At 46.4% G+C, this 14889-nt stretch overlaps 1 long non-coding RNA gene across 2 annotated transcripts in view; it reads right to left on the minus strand.

Moving 5' to 3' along the window:
- LOC110261711 overlaps positions 1 to 4733 on the minus strand; it is a 74144-nt gene extending 69411 nt beyond the window's left edge. For both annotated transcript variants that reach the window (XR_002346178.1, XR_002346177.1), the window contains exon 1: positions 3613 to 4733. This is a non-coding gene — a long non-coding RNA (uncharacterized LOC110261711). The remainder of the gene's footprint in view (positions 1 to 3612) is intronic.

Here is a 14889-nt window from a genome sequence, read left to right on the forward strand (position 1 = left end):
TCCAAGGGAGAGGGGGCACAGGGACGTCTGATTTGAAGCCAAGCTGGATGGAGGTTGAGGGCAACCTGGGGACCTACCATTTGGGATGGGTATCCGAAGCGGGGTGACAGCAATCTTATGGGACCAAGGCCTTAACCTGAGGGAACTGAATTAAACTGTTGGACACCCCGCTAGTGTCACAAAGAATTGCTCAGGGTAGGAAAAACCACATATTTGGTGCCTGGAGGTGACATGTTCTCCACCCCACCCACCAATTTGGCTTTTTAAATTCTCTTTTAAAATACTGTACAGGAATTCTTGCTGTGACTCAGGGTTAACAAATCCAACTAGTATCCATGAGGACGCAGATTTGATCCCTGGCCCCACTCAGTAGGTTAAGGATCCAGTGTGGCTGTGAGCTGTGGTGTAGGTCGCAGATGTGGTTCGGATCCCGTGTTGCTGTGGCTGTGGTGTAGGCCAGCAGCTGCAGCTCCCATTGGACCCCTTGCCTGGAAACCTCCATCTGCTGTGGTGTGGCCATAAAAGGCAAAAAGAAATTAAAAAATAAAAATTAAAAGCAAAAAATTATAAAATACTGTATAGTGAAAATAAATATACCTTCTCATCTACCAGACAAGTTTGGTCCTGTCTCTCCTGGGTTCTGTGTGAAAGTAAAGGAGACACACAGAAAAAGGCAGACGTGGCAGGAAGAGAGACTGAGTAGAAAACTAATACAGCCGTGAAGGAGCTCCAGCTTTTGGTGGCTCTGGGCCCTCCTTGGCTTATGGTCGTATCCCTCCAATCTGTGCCTCTTTCCTCCAAGGTCTTCTCTGTGTCTTTTCCTCTTCTCTTTTCTTTCACTTTTTAGGGCCATACCTGCAGCATATGAAGGTCCCCAGACTAGGGGTCAAATTGGAGCTACAGCTGCCAGCCTACACCACAGACACAGCAACGCCAGATCTGAGTCACGTCTGTGACCTATACCACAGCTTGCAGCAACGCCGGATCCTGAGCGAGGCCAGGGATGGGACCCAAATCCTTATGGCTACTAGTCGGGTTCATAACCCGCTGAGCCGCAAGGGGAACTCCAAAACTCTTTTGTTTTGTTTTGTTTTTAGGGCCGCACCCATGGCATATGAAGTCCCCAGACTAGAGGTCAAATTGGAGCTATAGCTGCCAGCCTACACCACAGACACAGCAACTCCGGATCCGAGCCATGTCTGTGAACCACACCACAGCTCATGGCAATACCAGATCCCCAACCCACTGAGCGAGGGCAGGGATCGAACCTGCGTCCTCATGGATCCTAGTAGGCTTCATTTTGCTGTGCCAGGATGGGAATTCCTAGAACTCTTCTCAATGAAAAGTTCTGATGTTAATTGTCACTAGTAGGTAATACAATTCCAACATAAAAAGAAAGGTACTGCTAATTTTCCTGCCTTAGGGCCTTTCCTCAAGCTGTCCCCTCTAGAACATACTAGAACTTTCCACTCCCCAGCCTTTGGGACCCAAATCTCACCTCCTCCAGAGAGGCCTCTCCTTGTATATCAGCCCTGCCCCAGTGTCTCCGACCAGCCTCCACCTTTCTGGGGGGCTTGCTATGTGACTACCTTTTTTTTTTTTTTTTTTTCCCCTCTCAGTCTTTTTGTATTTTCTAGAGCCACACCCACAGCATATGGAGGTTCCCAGGCTAGGGGTACAATCAGAGCTGTTGCTGCCAGCCTGCACCACAGCCACAGCAACGCCAGATCTGAGCCGTGCCCGCGACCTACATCACAGCTCATGGCAATGCCGGATCCTTAACCCGCTGGCCATGGATTCGAACCCGCAACCTCATGGTTGCTAGTCAGATTCGTTAACCACTGAGCCATGATGGGAACTCCTCTGTCTGCCTTTTGTCTAAGTCTTGTGGGCTGTGTGTGTGTGTGTGTGTGTGTGTGTGTGTGTGTCTGATTCTCTCCCTTAGAATGCTCATTTGAGGCAGACAATTTTGTTGTGAAATTTGGCTTCAGTCTCTTCACTCAATTTCTCTTCCTCTTTCAGTTTTCCTAAGTCTGTCTGTATCTCTCACTGTCTTGCTTTGTCTGAATGTATCTACTTGTCTGTTTTCAATCTGCTGTTTTTCTGTTTTGCTTTTTTTCCTTTCTCTGCCTCTCTATTTCTCTGTCACTGTTTTTCTCTCTTGGCCTCACCTCTGACTCTATCGTATTGTAATTTTGTATCCCCTGTTGTCACTCTTTCTCTGTTTCAGTCCCTCTCCCATCTGAGTTTCCTGACCCTTGTTCTTCATAATAGATGATGACAGCTATAGAACCCAGAATGTTAGTGCCAGACGCGTGCACACACACGCACACACACACATTCAATCTCTCTCACTCAAATCCACTCCTAGAGGAGCTAATACCTCCATGGGGACCAAAGGCCTGGACCCCTGGATACCCAGGCTGGGCTTTTTCCCTGGCTCTAAACTACCACCTACCACACTGGCTCTCAGGATTTGTAGTGCCCAGCTGGCTGGCAGGGGTCAGGTGCCAGGCACAGGACCCACCCCACCAAGGACCCTGCCCTCCCATCTGGAGTCATAGCTCTCCAGGCCCACAGCTGGGGTCTGGCAAGTCTTGTTTCTGGGAAGCCAGATTGAATTAGCTGCTGGGCCCATCTGGCCAGCCCTTACCCTAATACCATCTGGCAGCTCATGCCTCAATGCCAACCCCAGCCCATGGCCTCACGGCCAGAAATCCAATTTGCCACAGCTTAATTGAGCCCTGGACTCCCCGGGGCATTGGCCCTCAGGCCCTCCTGCCCAGCCAGCAGCAGATTTCCCGGTGATTAGGAGAAGGCGGAAAAAAACAGCAGGAGCCAAGTTAATTTCAATTACCCTCATTTTCTCCCCAGAGCAGCACACACTCCACGCTAAGTGCAGCTTTGTGTCAGCTGCAGTGGCCGTTGATGAGTATTAAGTATTTGGAGCACTCGGGGTGCCCCAGACACCTTGCATTTATCTGTTGACTGTTCAGGGAGCAGGCAGTGCCCCCCGACCCCGTGGGCCTTCAACATTTAGTCCTATTTCAAAGAGCCTGGGCCAGATGCTCAGAGATGCCATCAATGCCAAGCTGCCATATCCCTGCGTCTCCCCTGGTCATGGTCCCTGGTTCGTGTCTGCTTCTGGTAGAATCAAAGACTGGGCTCCAATAATGTTTTATGACCCCAATGGGAATCATGCCTCTGTTTCTCAGCACCCCCAAGTCCTGGAAGCTCAGCCAGACCACCACCTCTACTAAGAGGAAGCCTGTTAGCCATGGTTCTGCAGAGGGCTAGCTTAGTAAGAGGCAGCCACCTTTCTTATGCTAGAGATGCCACCTTTCTTACGCCGACAGCCTCCTCTGAGAGGCTCCAGGGCTACCCAGACTCAAAAAGACACCAGCATCAATCCTTGGGGATGATCAAGTCCAGCCCTGAAGCCCAGAGATTGGAGGACACTTATTCAAGGTCACGTGGCCAATCAGAGCTGAGCCTGGAGCCAGATTCCAGTCATATAACCCTCAGTCCCACCTAAGCCTTCTCCAGCTAATTGGGGGAAATGGACATTCCTGGGTGGGTCCCCCCTACCCCCAACTGAGCAGGCTCACTCACCAAACTCTGAGAAGTGGGGTCCAGGCAGGGGCAGCTCTGGGTCAGGCTGAATTCATAAATCCACGCGCTCCAAAGAACCTCCACAGGCAGTTGCGGGGCCTCAACTCCACACGGTGCTCGTCATCTGCTGGGGCTGCCCAGCCTGCTCTTGGCACAATGGCAAACACCAGGAGTCGGCATCAGGGGTTGGGGAGAGAGTTCCAAAAGCGCTGCTTGACCACAAGCTGCAGGGAGAGAGGCCGCCTTGAGGCTGCAGCACAATGGCCCATGTCTTAGAGTCGTCTGGCTCCTCCAGGGGGTTATCAGAGCCCCCCTGTTTCCTTCCAGCCCCCAGAACTGCCCTCCTGGGAGTGAAGCAGATGACTGTTTCTGGCCCTGCATGTAAGACTCAGAAGAGCAGCCCGAGGAGAGAGGGGCTCTGTTAGGAGCTGGCCCACACCTGGGCAAAGGAGGCAGGACCTCGGGACAGGAGAAGGAGGTGGCCGGCTATTTTACCATGGCCATCACCCGATTTCTTCCCATTGTGAGCTCTGGTGAGAGGCTGAAGGAGTGTCCCAAAATCTGTCTTGTTTGAACCTGCCAGAACCGGATCAGGCTGCTCCCGGTCTTGACAATGGGCCAGTGAGCCCCAGAGCTTCCGCATCAGGTGTGCCTGGTGGGAGCATCAGCCCACCAGAGCTGGTCTCCCGACAGCTTCCTCTGAGAGGCTCCAGGGCTACCCACCCCTCCCACGGGAAGGAGGGCTGGCCCCAGGCTACTGTGAGGTCCTGGCCCCCTCGTCTCATCCCTGACAGACCCTGGCACAACAGACCAAAAGCCAGGCACCCCGTCTGTGTTACCTCTGTCAGAAGTGGCACTTGGATCCACCCCACCCCACCACCTCAATCCTCCACTGGAAAGGTCAGGGGGTTCATCCTGTGCCAACATTTCCCAGATTCTTTGGCCTTGGGGCCCCTTTGCACTTTGAAAAGTTACCAGGGAATCCATGGAGCTTTCGTTTTTTATGAGTTCTATCTATTGATATTTACCGTTTTAGAAATTAAACCTGGGAAGTGTTATAAAACATTAATTTATTTTGAAAGAGCAGTAAGCCATTACATATTAACAGAAAACATATTTTTACATAAAATAAACATATTTTTCAAAAGTAAAAAAACAAAAAAAAAAACAAAGTTTAGTGAGAAGAGAGGAATTGTTTCTGCTTTGCAACCTCATTAATGTCTGGCTTCAATAGAAGGCACCTGTGTTCTCCTCGATGCTTCTGCCTTCAATCTACTGTAATGTGTTGTTTCTGCTAAAGTGTATGAAGATGACCTCACAGAGAGGCAAGGTAGGAAAGGGAAGGAAGCTTTTAAGTTTTTTCAGATCCTTGTTGCTATTCTTAAACACTACACTAAAAAGCAACAAGTGGTAGCTTTTTAAAGGTTAGTTGCAACATGAAACTGAAAACCTTATCACTGAAACTTTGGTACTCTTACATTCTTCTATCTTGACTGAATGACTTTCACTCAGGCATGATTTTGTAACATCATGCATTGGTCATTTGGAAAATACTGGTTCCCAGTGGTGGGGGGGGTGGAGCCTTTCAAATGTTTTTAAAATATTTTTTAAAAAATCCATATCTGGAGTTCCCTTCTTGGTTCAGTGGCTAATGAATCCAACTAGGAACCACGAGGTTTCGGGTTCGATCCCTGGCCTTGCTCAGTGGGTTCAGGATCTGGTGTTGCCGTGAGCTGTGGTGTAGGCTGGCAGCTGCAGCTCCAATTAGACCCCTAGCCTGGGAACCTACCTATGCCACGGATGAGCATAAATAAATAAAAAATTTTTAAATCCCCAACATTGGTTATTCTTACTACAGAGCTCATCAAAAAAGTCTTCAAGTGTCAGAAAGATGTTAAGCTTGTGGCCATGGAGACATGTTTTCCCAAGTTCCCATTTCCAATTAAAAAGGTCAAATTTTATTTTTACCAGCAAGGACTATGAGTCATTTTCCTTGAAGTGATGAGCTTACTTTTTTATTTTTGTCTTTTGTCTTTTTAGGGCTGCATATGGAGGTTCCCAGGCTAGGGGTCGAATCAGAGCCACAGCTGCCAACCGACACCAGAGCCACAGCAATGCCAGATCCGAGCCGCATCTGTGACCTACACCACAGCTCACAGCAATGCTGGATCCTTAACCCACTGAGTGAGACCAGGGATGGAACCAGCATCCTCATAGATGCTAGTCAGATTCATCCGCTGAGCCATGATGGGGACTCCCTTACTTTCTTTACTAAAGAAACAAAAAATGCCGGAGTTATCACAAAAATGTACAAATGTTTTTTCTCGAGACGTTCATCACACTTCAGAAGGAAGTCCAAGTGCTTTATGTGTACTTCCTATTTCTCCCCATGGATTATTAAAAAGATACGGACTCAGGAGTTGGAACTTCACAAAAAGTCTTTTTTTGCCTTCATTGAAGACAGCTGTAAATAAAACGTGATTTCATTTGCTTCAAGTGTGTGGCCATGAAGACTAAATGTCCACCAGGACAGTTTGGTACCACCGTCCTGATAGGGCACCAGCAGTTTTACCCCCAACGGAAAAACTCCCCAATTTTCTTCTCCCCACTTACTGCTTCTGGCGACCAGAAGCACTTTCAGACACCTCTCCCCGATTCCTGATTCAGGCTCCTGGTGTTTGGCATTGGTGGGGAGTTTGCTCACACCAAGGAGTTCTAAGACCTCAGCTGGGTGTCCTACAATTTAACTCAATTCTACCTGGGGTTAGCCTCAGACCCCACAGGTCAAGGGCTTAGTCCCACATGACTGCCCCCTCTGCCAACCCCCATCACAAGTCCAGGTTGTCACCTGTACTTCTGTTGACCCTCTTCCCTGGTTTGATAAGTCGCTAGAGCCACTCACAGAGCTCAGGAAAACAGTCTAGATGAGCAGTTTATTGTAAAAGGGTACAACTCAGGAACAACCAGGTAGAGATGAATAGAGCAAGGTGTAGGGGCGGGGCATGGAGCTTCCTTGCCCTTTCCAGGTGTGCCACCCTCCACATGTTCACCCAGCCAAAGCTCTCCAAGCCTCGCTCTTTAGGGATGGTTAATGGAGGCTTCATTACATAGGCACAATTGATTAAGTCAATTAAATTAATCCCAAGCCCATCTTCCCTCCCAGGAGGTGAGGGGATAGGGGATGAAAGTGCCAACCCTTTAATCACATGATTAACTCTGCTGGCAACCAGCACATCATCCTTAAAATCTTTCCAAATGTCACCACATTAATATAAACTCAGGTGTGGTAGAAAGGGGTTTGTTATGAACAACAGAAGATGCTCCTTTGGCCTCTATCCCTCTTATCACTTAGGAAATTATAAGCGTTGGAGGACTGTGTGTCAGGAACAATGAAAGAAGATCAACCTATCTTTCTTATTCTATCACAATATCACACCTCCCAATGCTTTTGCACCATCAATGTCAAAGGCAAATGTCATTGTATATTATGAAAATGATTTGGACCTTGTAGACCTCCTAGAAAGGTTTTGGGGACTGGAGGTTCATGGACTTTGAAAACCACTGCCCTAAAGTGGTGCCTATTGAACGTCTCAAGCATGCATGAGACTCACCTGGAGAGCTATAAAGATTCTCAGGTCTTCTTTCCCAAATTCTGAAACTCTAGATCTGGGGTGGGGCCTGTGTTTCTGCATTTTGGGGGCCACACCCACAGCATGTGGAAATTCCCTAGCCAGGGATTGAACTTGCACCATAGCAGCGACCTGAGACACAGCAGTGACAGCACCAGATCCTTAACCCATGGCGCCACAAAGAACTCTCGCTTCTGCATTTCTAAAATAAGCTCCCAGGTGGTTCTGGTACTGTGGGTCCACTAATCAAATGTGGAGGAGAAAAATCCAAGAGTACAATAGGAAATATTTTCCGAGGATGTGAGCAAGTGTTTCCCCCCCCGCCCCCCCAAGCATTTTGTGACCAAAGACATTTGGGAGATACCAGGTTCTTCAAATTTAAACATCTGGAGCCTTGGGGACAAAGTGCCACCTGAGAGGGGAGGCTAGGATGAGGGAACCCTGCTAGCCAGCCCTCCTTGGCCCTGAGTGGGTGGGGCAAGATGGGAGAAAGCCAAGGGCACACAGGACCTGCCAGCTGCCTGGGGAGAGACACTGCTGCTTACAGGGTGAATGGCACGGGTTGAGCTGTTTGGGTTGGAGGGATGTTGGCAGGGGACAGGAAGTTGTGGAGAACAGAGGAGGAACTTAACCCAGCCTGGCAGTCACTAACGCTTTCTGGATGAGCTGATCCGGGAGCTCCCAAAGGGAGGTGGGTAGTGAGGAGATGAGGGTCTGGGTCTGTGGCACTAACCATGTCCCGCCACATGGCAGGAAACACCAAGAAGGGGCATAAGACTCTCCCCAGCAGATAATCTGAACCATCTAGGAATAGAAGGGATGAAGGGGTGTTCCAGGAAGAGGGGCCAGCATCGTCCAAGGCTGGGACGCATGGAGGAGGCTCCTGGAGAAACTACAGAGAGATGAGGCTAGAGATGCCAGCAGAGTTCAGCTCACAAAAGGCCGTAATGTCATGCTATGGATTGCAGTTTTGATCCTGGCAGCTCTAAAGGTCAACTGAAGAGTTCAAGCAGGAGGCACCCCGCTCAGATCTGTGCATTTGGAAGGTTGCTCTGGCTGTGGCCATGTGTGCCGGGAGGGGGGAGGTTGGAGGCGGCAGTGCTCAGATTAGCCCCAGCAGGACAGCGAGGCTGAGTTAGGGCAGTGGCTCCAGGAACAGAGGGAAGAGAGGTGCCAGGAGCATCACAGGTGGAGTCCCAGGTGAGGAGCAGGAGCCAGGAGGCAGGGACCTGGCTCAGGTGTAAAGAACCCTGGAAAAGCTGACAACAGATAGCCGTGTGTGCGTGTGTGTGTGTGTGTGTGTGTGTGTGTGGTGTCAGGGTGTGCAGAGCATCTTCATGGAGTGGCCTGGTGATCAGGTATCCAAGGACTCAAAGCTGAGGTCGGCACTGATTGCATCCCTGTGATGACTGGACAAGCACTTGGTGAGGTCCCAGGACAAGCAGAGTGTAGTTCAAGATGGAGACAGAGAAGACAACTTCATATGCCTGTTTCATTCAAGTGATGGGTCAGTGGTCCAAAGGTCTAGACTTAACAATAGCAAAGAGCATGCAAGGGGGTTCTGGAAGATGGAATGGAGGTGGAGACCTTTTAGAGAGGGAGCAGAAGCCCATAAAACATGCAAAGGGGCTGGAGCCAGGAGGGCTCACCTGTCTGGCAGCAGAGCCTGAGCTTATGGCCATGAGGGCATGTATCACAGTGAAAAGTGGGGCTGGAACAGGCAGGCCCCCAAAGCTCCAAGTGTGAATATTCTGTGTCCCTTCTGCCAAGTCATGAATGCAGCCAGACACCTACCTGCACTAGGGAAGAAAACCAGAGTTTCTCCTCTACAGACTACTGAATTAGCTGCCTGGTGAGCCTGGGTGCTGCTAGCATGTCATCAGCATTCTTGAGTAAGTCCCCTTTATTCCAGTATTGAGGGCCTGTAGTTACCAACTGGTCCCCCATCTGTTCACTCTAGGCTCTGCCCCTGTGTACGTATCTCCAGGACAGCCTGCAAAATACTAAAAAATGCCAGGTAGCCCCATACATTTTGAAGGAGAAAGAGAAAATGCAGAAAATAAAAGACAACTTTAAAAAGAGAGTAGAGGAGTTCCCATCATGGTGCAGCAGAAACGAATCCGACTAGGAACCTTGAGGTTGTGGGTTCAATCCCTGGCCTTGCTCAGTGGGTCAAGGATCTGGCATTGCTGTCACTGTAGTGCAGGCCAGTGGCTACAGCTCTGATGGGACCCCTAGCCTGGGAACCTCCATATGCCACGGGTGTGGCCCTAAAAAAAAAAAAAAGAGAGAGAGAGAGAGAGTGGAGAAAAGGGAACCCTCTAACATTGTGGGTGGGAATGAAGAACAGTATGGGGTTCCTTTAAAAACTAAAAATAGAGTTACCATATGACCCAACAACCCCACTCCTGGGCATATATCTGGAAAAGATGAAAACTCTCTAATTCAAAAAGATACATGCACTCCCTATGTTCATAGCAGCATTATTTACAATAGCCAAGACATGGAAGCAACCTAAATGTCCATCAACAAAGGAGTGGATAAAGAATATGTGAATATATATATATATATGTGTGTGTAAATATATATGTATGTGTGTATATATGTGTGTATATATATATGTATGTATGTATATATATTGCTCAGCCATAAAAAAGACTGAAATAATGAATTCAATTTTTAGCAACATGGGTGGACCTAGAGATTTCATACTAAGTGAATTAAGTCAGAAAGAGAAAGGCAAATATCATATCACTTATATGTGGAACCTAAAAAATGCTACAAATGAACTTATCTAAAAACAGAAATAGCCTCACAGAAAAGGTAACTCTTTTACAGTGTTGGTGGAAATATAACCTAGTGTAGCTACTATGGATAAAAGTAAGGTATTTCCTCAGAAAACTAAAAATAGAGATGCCATATGATCCAGCAATCCTACTCCTGGGCATACGTCCAGACAAAATGATAATTCAAAAAGATACATGCACCCCCATGTTCATAGCATCACTATTTACAATAGGCAAGACAACAAATGCCTCCCAATAGATGAATGGAAGTGCTATATATCATGGAATATTACTCAGCCAGAAAAAGGAATGAAATAATGCCATTTGCAGCAACATGGATGGACCTAGAGATTATCACACTAAGTGAAGTCAGTCAGAGAAAGACAAATATCATATGATATCACTTGTATGTGGAATCCAAAATACAACACAAATGAATATATCTATGAAACATAGAGTCCTATCAGATATAGAGAACAGACTTGTGGTGGCCAAAGGTCAGGAGAGGAGAGGGAAGGATTGGGAGTTTGGGATTAGCATATGCAAACAATATATATAGGATGGATAAACAATAAGGTCCTACTGTACAGCACAGGGAACTGTATTCAATATCCTGTGGTAAACCACAATGGAAAAGAATATAAAAAAGCATATATATTATATATGTGTGTGTGTGTGTGTGTGTGTGTGTGTGTATACAGCAGAAATCAACATAGCATTGTAAATCAACTGTACTTCAATAAAATTAAAAAAAAAAAGAAATGGAAAACAAACTTATAGTTACCAATGGGGGAAGGGGGAGGGATAAATTAAGAGTTTAAGATTAACATATACACATTACCATCCATAAAATAAACAAGGACCTACTAAATAACACAGGGACATATAGTTAATATCTTATAATAACCTATAATGGAAAAGAACCTGAACAAAGAATATGTATAAAACCCAGTCACTTTGCTGTACACCTGAAACGAATACAACAGTGTAAGTCCACCATACGTCAATAAAAATAGAAAGGTTAGTATTCCAAAGAATGCCCAAGAATATACTGCCCCTTAAAAGAAAGAGAAAAAAAGAACAATTAGAAAAAAGAAGTAACTTTTAAAAAATTGTGATAGAATATAAGCAATATAAAATTTGTGATCTTAACCATTTCTAAGTGTACAGTTCAGGGGCATTAAGTACTTTCACACTGTTGCACAACCATCACCACCCTCCAGCTCCAGCATATTTGCAAAATGCAACTCTGCAGCCATCAAACACTAAGTCCTCTCCCCTCCCTCCCCCAGCCCCTGGCACCTACCATTCTACTTTCTATTTCTGTGAATTTGACTAGTCTGTGTACCTCATACAAGCAGAATTATATAGTACTTGTCCTTTTGTGAATGGCTTATTTCACTTAATGTCCTCAAGGTTTATCCATGTTCTAGTATATGTTAGAATTTCCTTCCTTTTTAAGGCTGAAAATTATTATATTGGATGTACATACATTAGTGGACATTTGGGTTGTCTCTGCCTTTCGGCTATTGTGAATGATGCAGTTATGAACACAAGTGTACAAATTTTAAAAATCTTTTGAACATTAAAAATAATTTTGCCGTAATAAAACTTTTAATAGGAAATGTTTGGAAAAAAATGTTGGTGAAATCTCCAGAAAATGGAACAAAATGTCAACAATAAAAATATACAAGAGGAGAGATACTACTTAGAGAAATTATTCAAGAAGTTCAGCATCCAACTGGTTGACCTTCTGGAAAGAAGACAGGGGAAAAAAAGCGAGGGGGAAGGGGTTACTGAAGAAATAATAAAAGAGAATTTCTGAGGGCCATGGTTGGCCAGATTGAGGCTCTACTATGTGTCATATAATGTGTGGCTTCTGGAGCAATAACTGACACAGTCCTGCCACATGGCAGAGAGTCTTAGGAGAGAGAGAGAGACAGACAGAAACAAAGCAGTTACATAAATGAATGTAAAACTGTAACTAGAGCACACATCATAAAGAAGCTATGGAAACAGGGAAAGGCTTCGGAGACGGGGCCATCTGAGTTCTCAAGGGATCAAACAGGAGAGGGAGGGAGGGGCGTTTGGGGCAAAGGTCGCACCATCTGCAAAGACAACAGCATGATGAGTCTGAGAAGCCAGAAGTAGGCCTGTGTGGCTGGAGGTGCCAAGAGGCTTCCCAGCTGGGGTGAGGGGTGAGGATGGAGCTGACCACGTGGATCTTTGAGGGCCCGAAAGTGGTAAGAAGCCAAGTCATAGAAACACAGGCGGGTTCCTAGGGAGAATCCTTCTGGATTCCAGGACCAAGAAGCAAACACAACTTAAATCCTCAGCGGCTACCTGGTCTTCCCTGATCTTTGGTGGGACATCCAGCCTCACCGGAAAGAGCTAAATCCGGCCCTGCCATGAGTGCCACGAGGGGGCGCTGTGAGGTTCAAACCAGAGAAAGACTGGGAACTGGCTTGCTCTTTAAGGGAAATCAAAGGCACACTTGTCCTAAAAGCCTGGGTGGAAGAGGACTTGAGTGACTGTTGGAGTGAGATGCAGGAGAGGCGGTTTGGACTCATGGATGCAGATTTAGGCAGTTTCTATTGCCTACCGTGATGCACGCCCATTAATGCAATCATTCTGTGCATCAGATTATTTCTTTAGGATCGTTCGATTTCCAGAGCTGGAATTTCTGGTGCAAAAAGAAGGAAAGCTTTAAAAGCTTTCACCCTATGGAACAGTTGCACCGATGTACAGCCCCAACAGCAGTTATGTGAGAGTCTGTTTGTTCACTCATCTGTCTGGGTGTCATTTAAAAATTATCCTCTGTTCTGTGCCAGTTCAGCTGGAAGAAAGACGTTTCTCATGGTTTTAGTAGCATTTCTTTTATTATCATTGCAAATGATTTCACATGGTTACTGGGGATCTGTACTTATTTCTAAACCACATGTGTGTTATGGTCAGTGTCCATTCCTGTTGGGCTGATGTCTTTTTTCTATTAATTTGTAACCCTTTGTCAGGGTTAATATTAACCCTTTGTCAGATATATGTTGAATTCTCCCAATTTATCATTTGCTTATTCATTTTGTTTATAATTTTTTTTTGATGTGCAAGACTTTTTCACTGCCATATTTTCCCATCTTTTCTTTATGGTTTCTGCTTTCCGGGTTAAACTTAGGGTGGTTTCCTCTATACTGACATTAAATATTTTCCTCTATTCTCTTTTTGGTATCATTGTTACATTTAACTCTATCCCATTTGGAATTTATGTTAGTATGTGGTTTGAGGAAAAAATCAAATCCTTAATTTTCTCAGCCATTTTTATTCATTTCTAACCCATTTTGAAATGGCACATTTGTCATATTCTAAATATTTCCCATATATTTGGACTTCTGGGCTTTCTATTATATTACATTGGTGTATCTTTTATAAGTATCATAGTCCCCTACAATATTCTTCTGGGTTTTTTTTCAGTATTTATTTGACTATTTTCTCCAATTTACCAGTGATATTTAGACTGGATTTATCAAGTTCACTACCACTGCCCCTGCCCCCCCAGCCATTCCTTTAGGATCTTGCTTGGGATTTATAAATTAACTTGAAGATAACTTTGCATCTGGAGATATTGTTCTCTCTCTGACTCTGACTCTCACATTAGCGCATGTTGACAATGAACAAGGTCAAAGGTGGTACATCCAGCGGGCTCGTGGTCTTGCTGGGAAGCCCAGCTTCTCCAACCCTCCCCCTGCCCCCAGGCCTTGAAAAGTCCATTAGGAAGAGGTCATCCTCCTTCCTCATTAACTGCTGTGCCCAGCGGGCGCAGCAGAAGTTCTAGGAAGTCAGCTCTCCCCACAGGCCGCCTGCTCCCTCTAAGCAATGGGCATGTTGGGGAGCAGCTGCAGAGTCACCGCACCCTGGCCGCCACCCCAGCACAGGCATCCGGAGCCGAGAGCCATTGGGCTGCAGGGAGAGGGAGGGAGCTTGCCTGCCTGCCAGGACCCTGGGGTCCTGATTCTGGAGTGAACTCCCCTGGACAGGACAAGAAGGCAAATGTCCTGTAAAATGGCACTAACCATGCCTACCTCGCACACTCGATGGGAAGACAGAGGGAATGTTTGCCAAATGCCTAGGAGAGCGTGCTGGTCCCCTGCTACGTGTTTATTAGAAAAAATATGGTGAGTTACCACAAATACTGCCAACAGGTATTTTTCCAAGCCAGGGGGATGCTATGTTGCTTCGGGGCAGGATGAGAAGGAGCAAGTCACTGATTAATTCATTCAGCACATATTTACTGAGCATCATTCTCTATCTGGCACTGTGCCAGGTGCTGCAAATGTATATAGTGCTCCCCAAACCGGTTTCTGTCAGTACTCACATCCTAAGGCTGTTGTGACAAAGTACTAGAAACTGGGTGGCTTAAAGCAACAGAAATTTATACTCCCCCAGTTCTGGAGGCTCAAAGTCCATTGTCAAGCTGTCCTGGGGAACTGGTTCCTTCCTAAAGTTCAGAAGGAGGAGCTGCTCCATGCCTCTTGCAGGACTTTTGTGGCTACTGCTGGGCTTCCTTGGCCGCAGCACCATAACTCCAGTCCCTGCCTCCAACACACAACATTCTCCTTGTGTCTGTCTCTGCATTTCTATTTCCAGCTTCTTATCAGGACACCAGTCCTTGGATTAGGATCCAGTCTAATTTAGCATGACCTCATCTTTACAAGATGACATCTACAAAGACACCATGTCCCCAAAGGGTCACATTTGCAGGTTCCGAGAAGTGTCAAACATAAACCCAGACATGAAAGTGGGAAGAGTAGACTGTTCAGTGCTAATTACTGCCATGGGGAAAAGCACCCACAAACTCAACTTCAATCTGT

Source organism: Sus scrofa, chromosome 7 (assembly GCF_000003025.6).
Source record: "Sus scrofa isolate TJ Tabasco breed Duroc chromosome 7, Sscrofa11.1, whole genome shotgun sequence".
Taxonomy (NCBI): Eukaryota; Metazoa; Chordata; class Mammalia; order Artiodactyla; family Suidae; genus Sus; species Sus scrofa.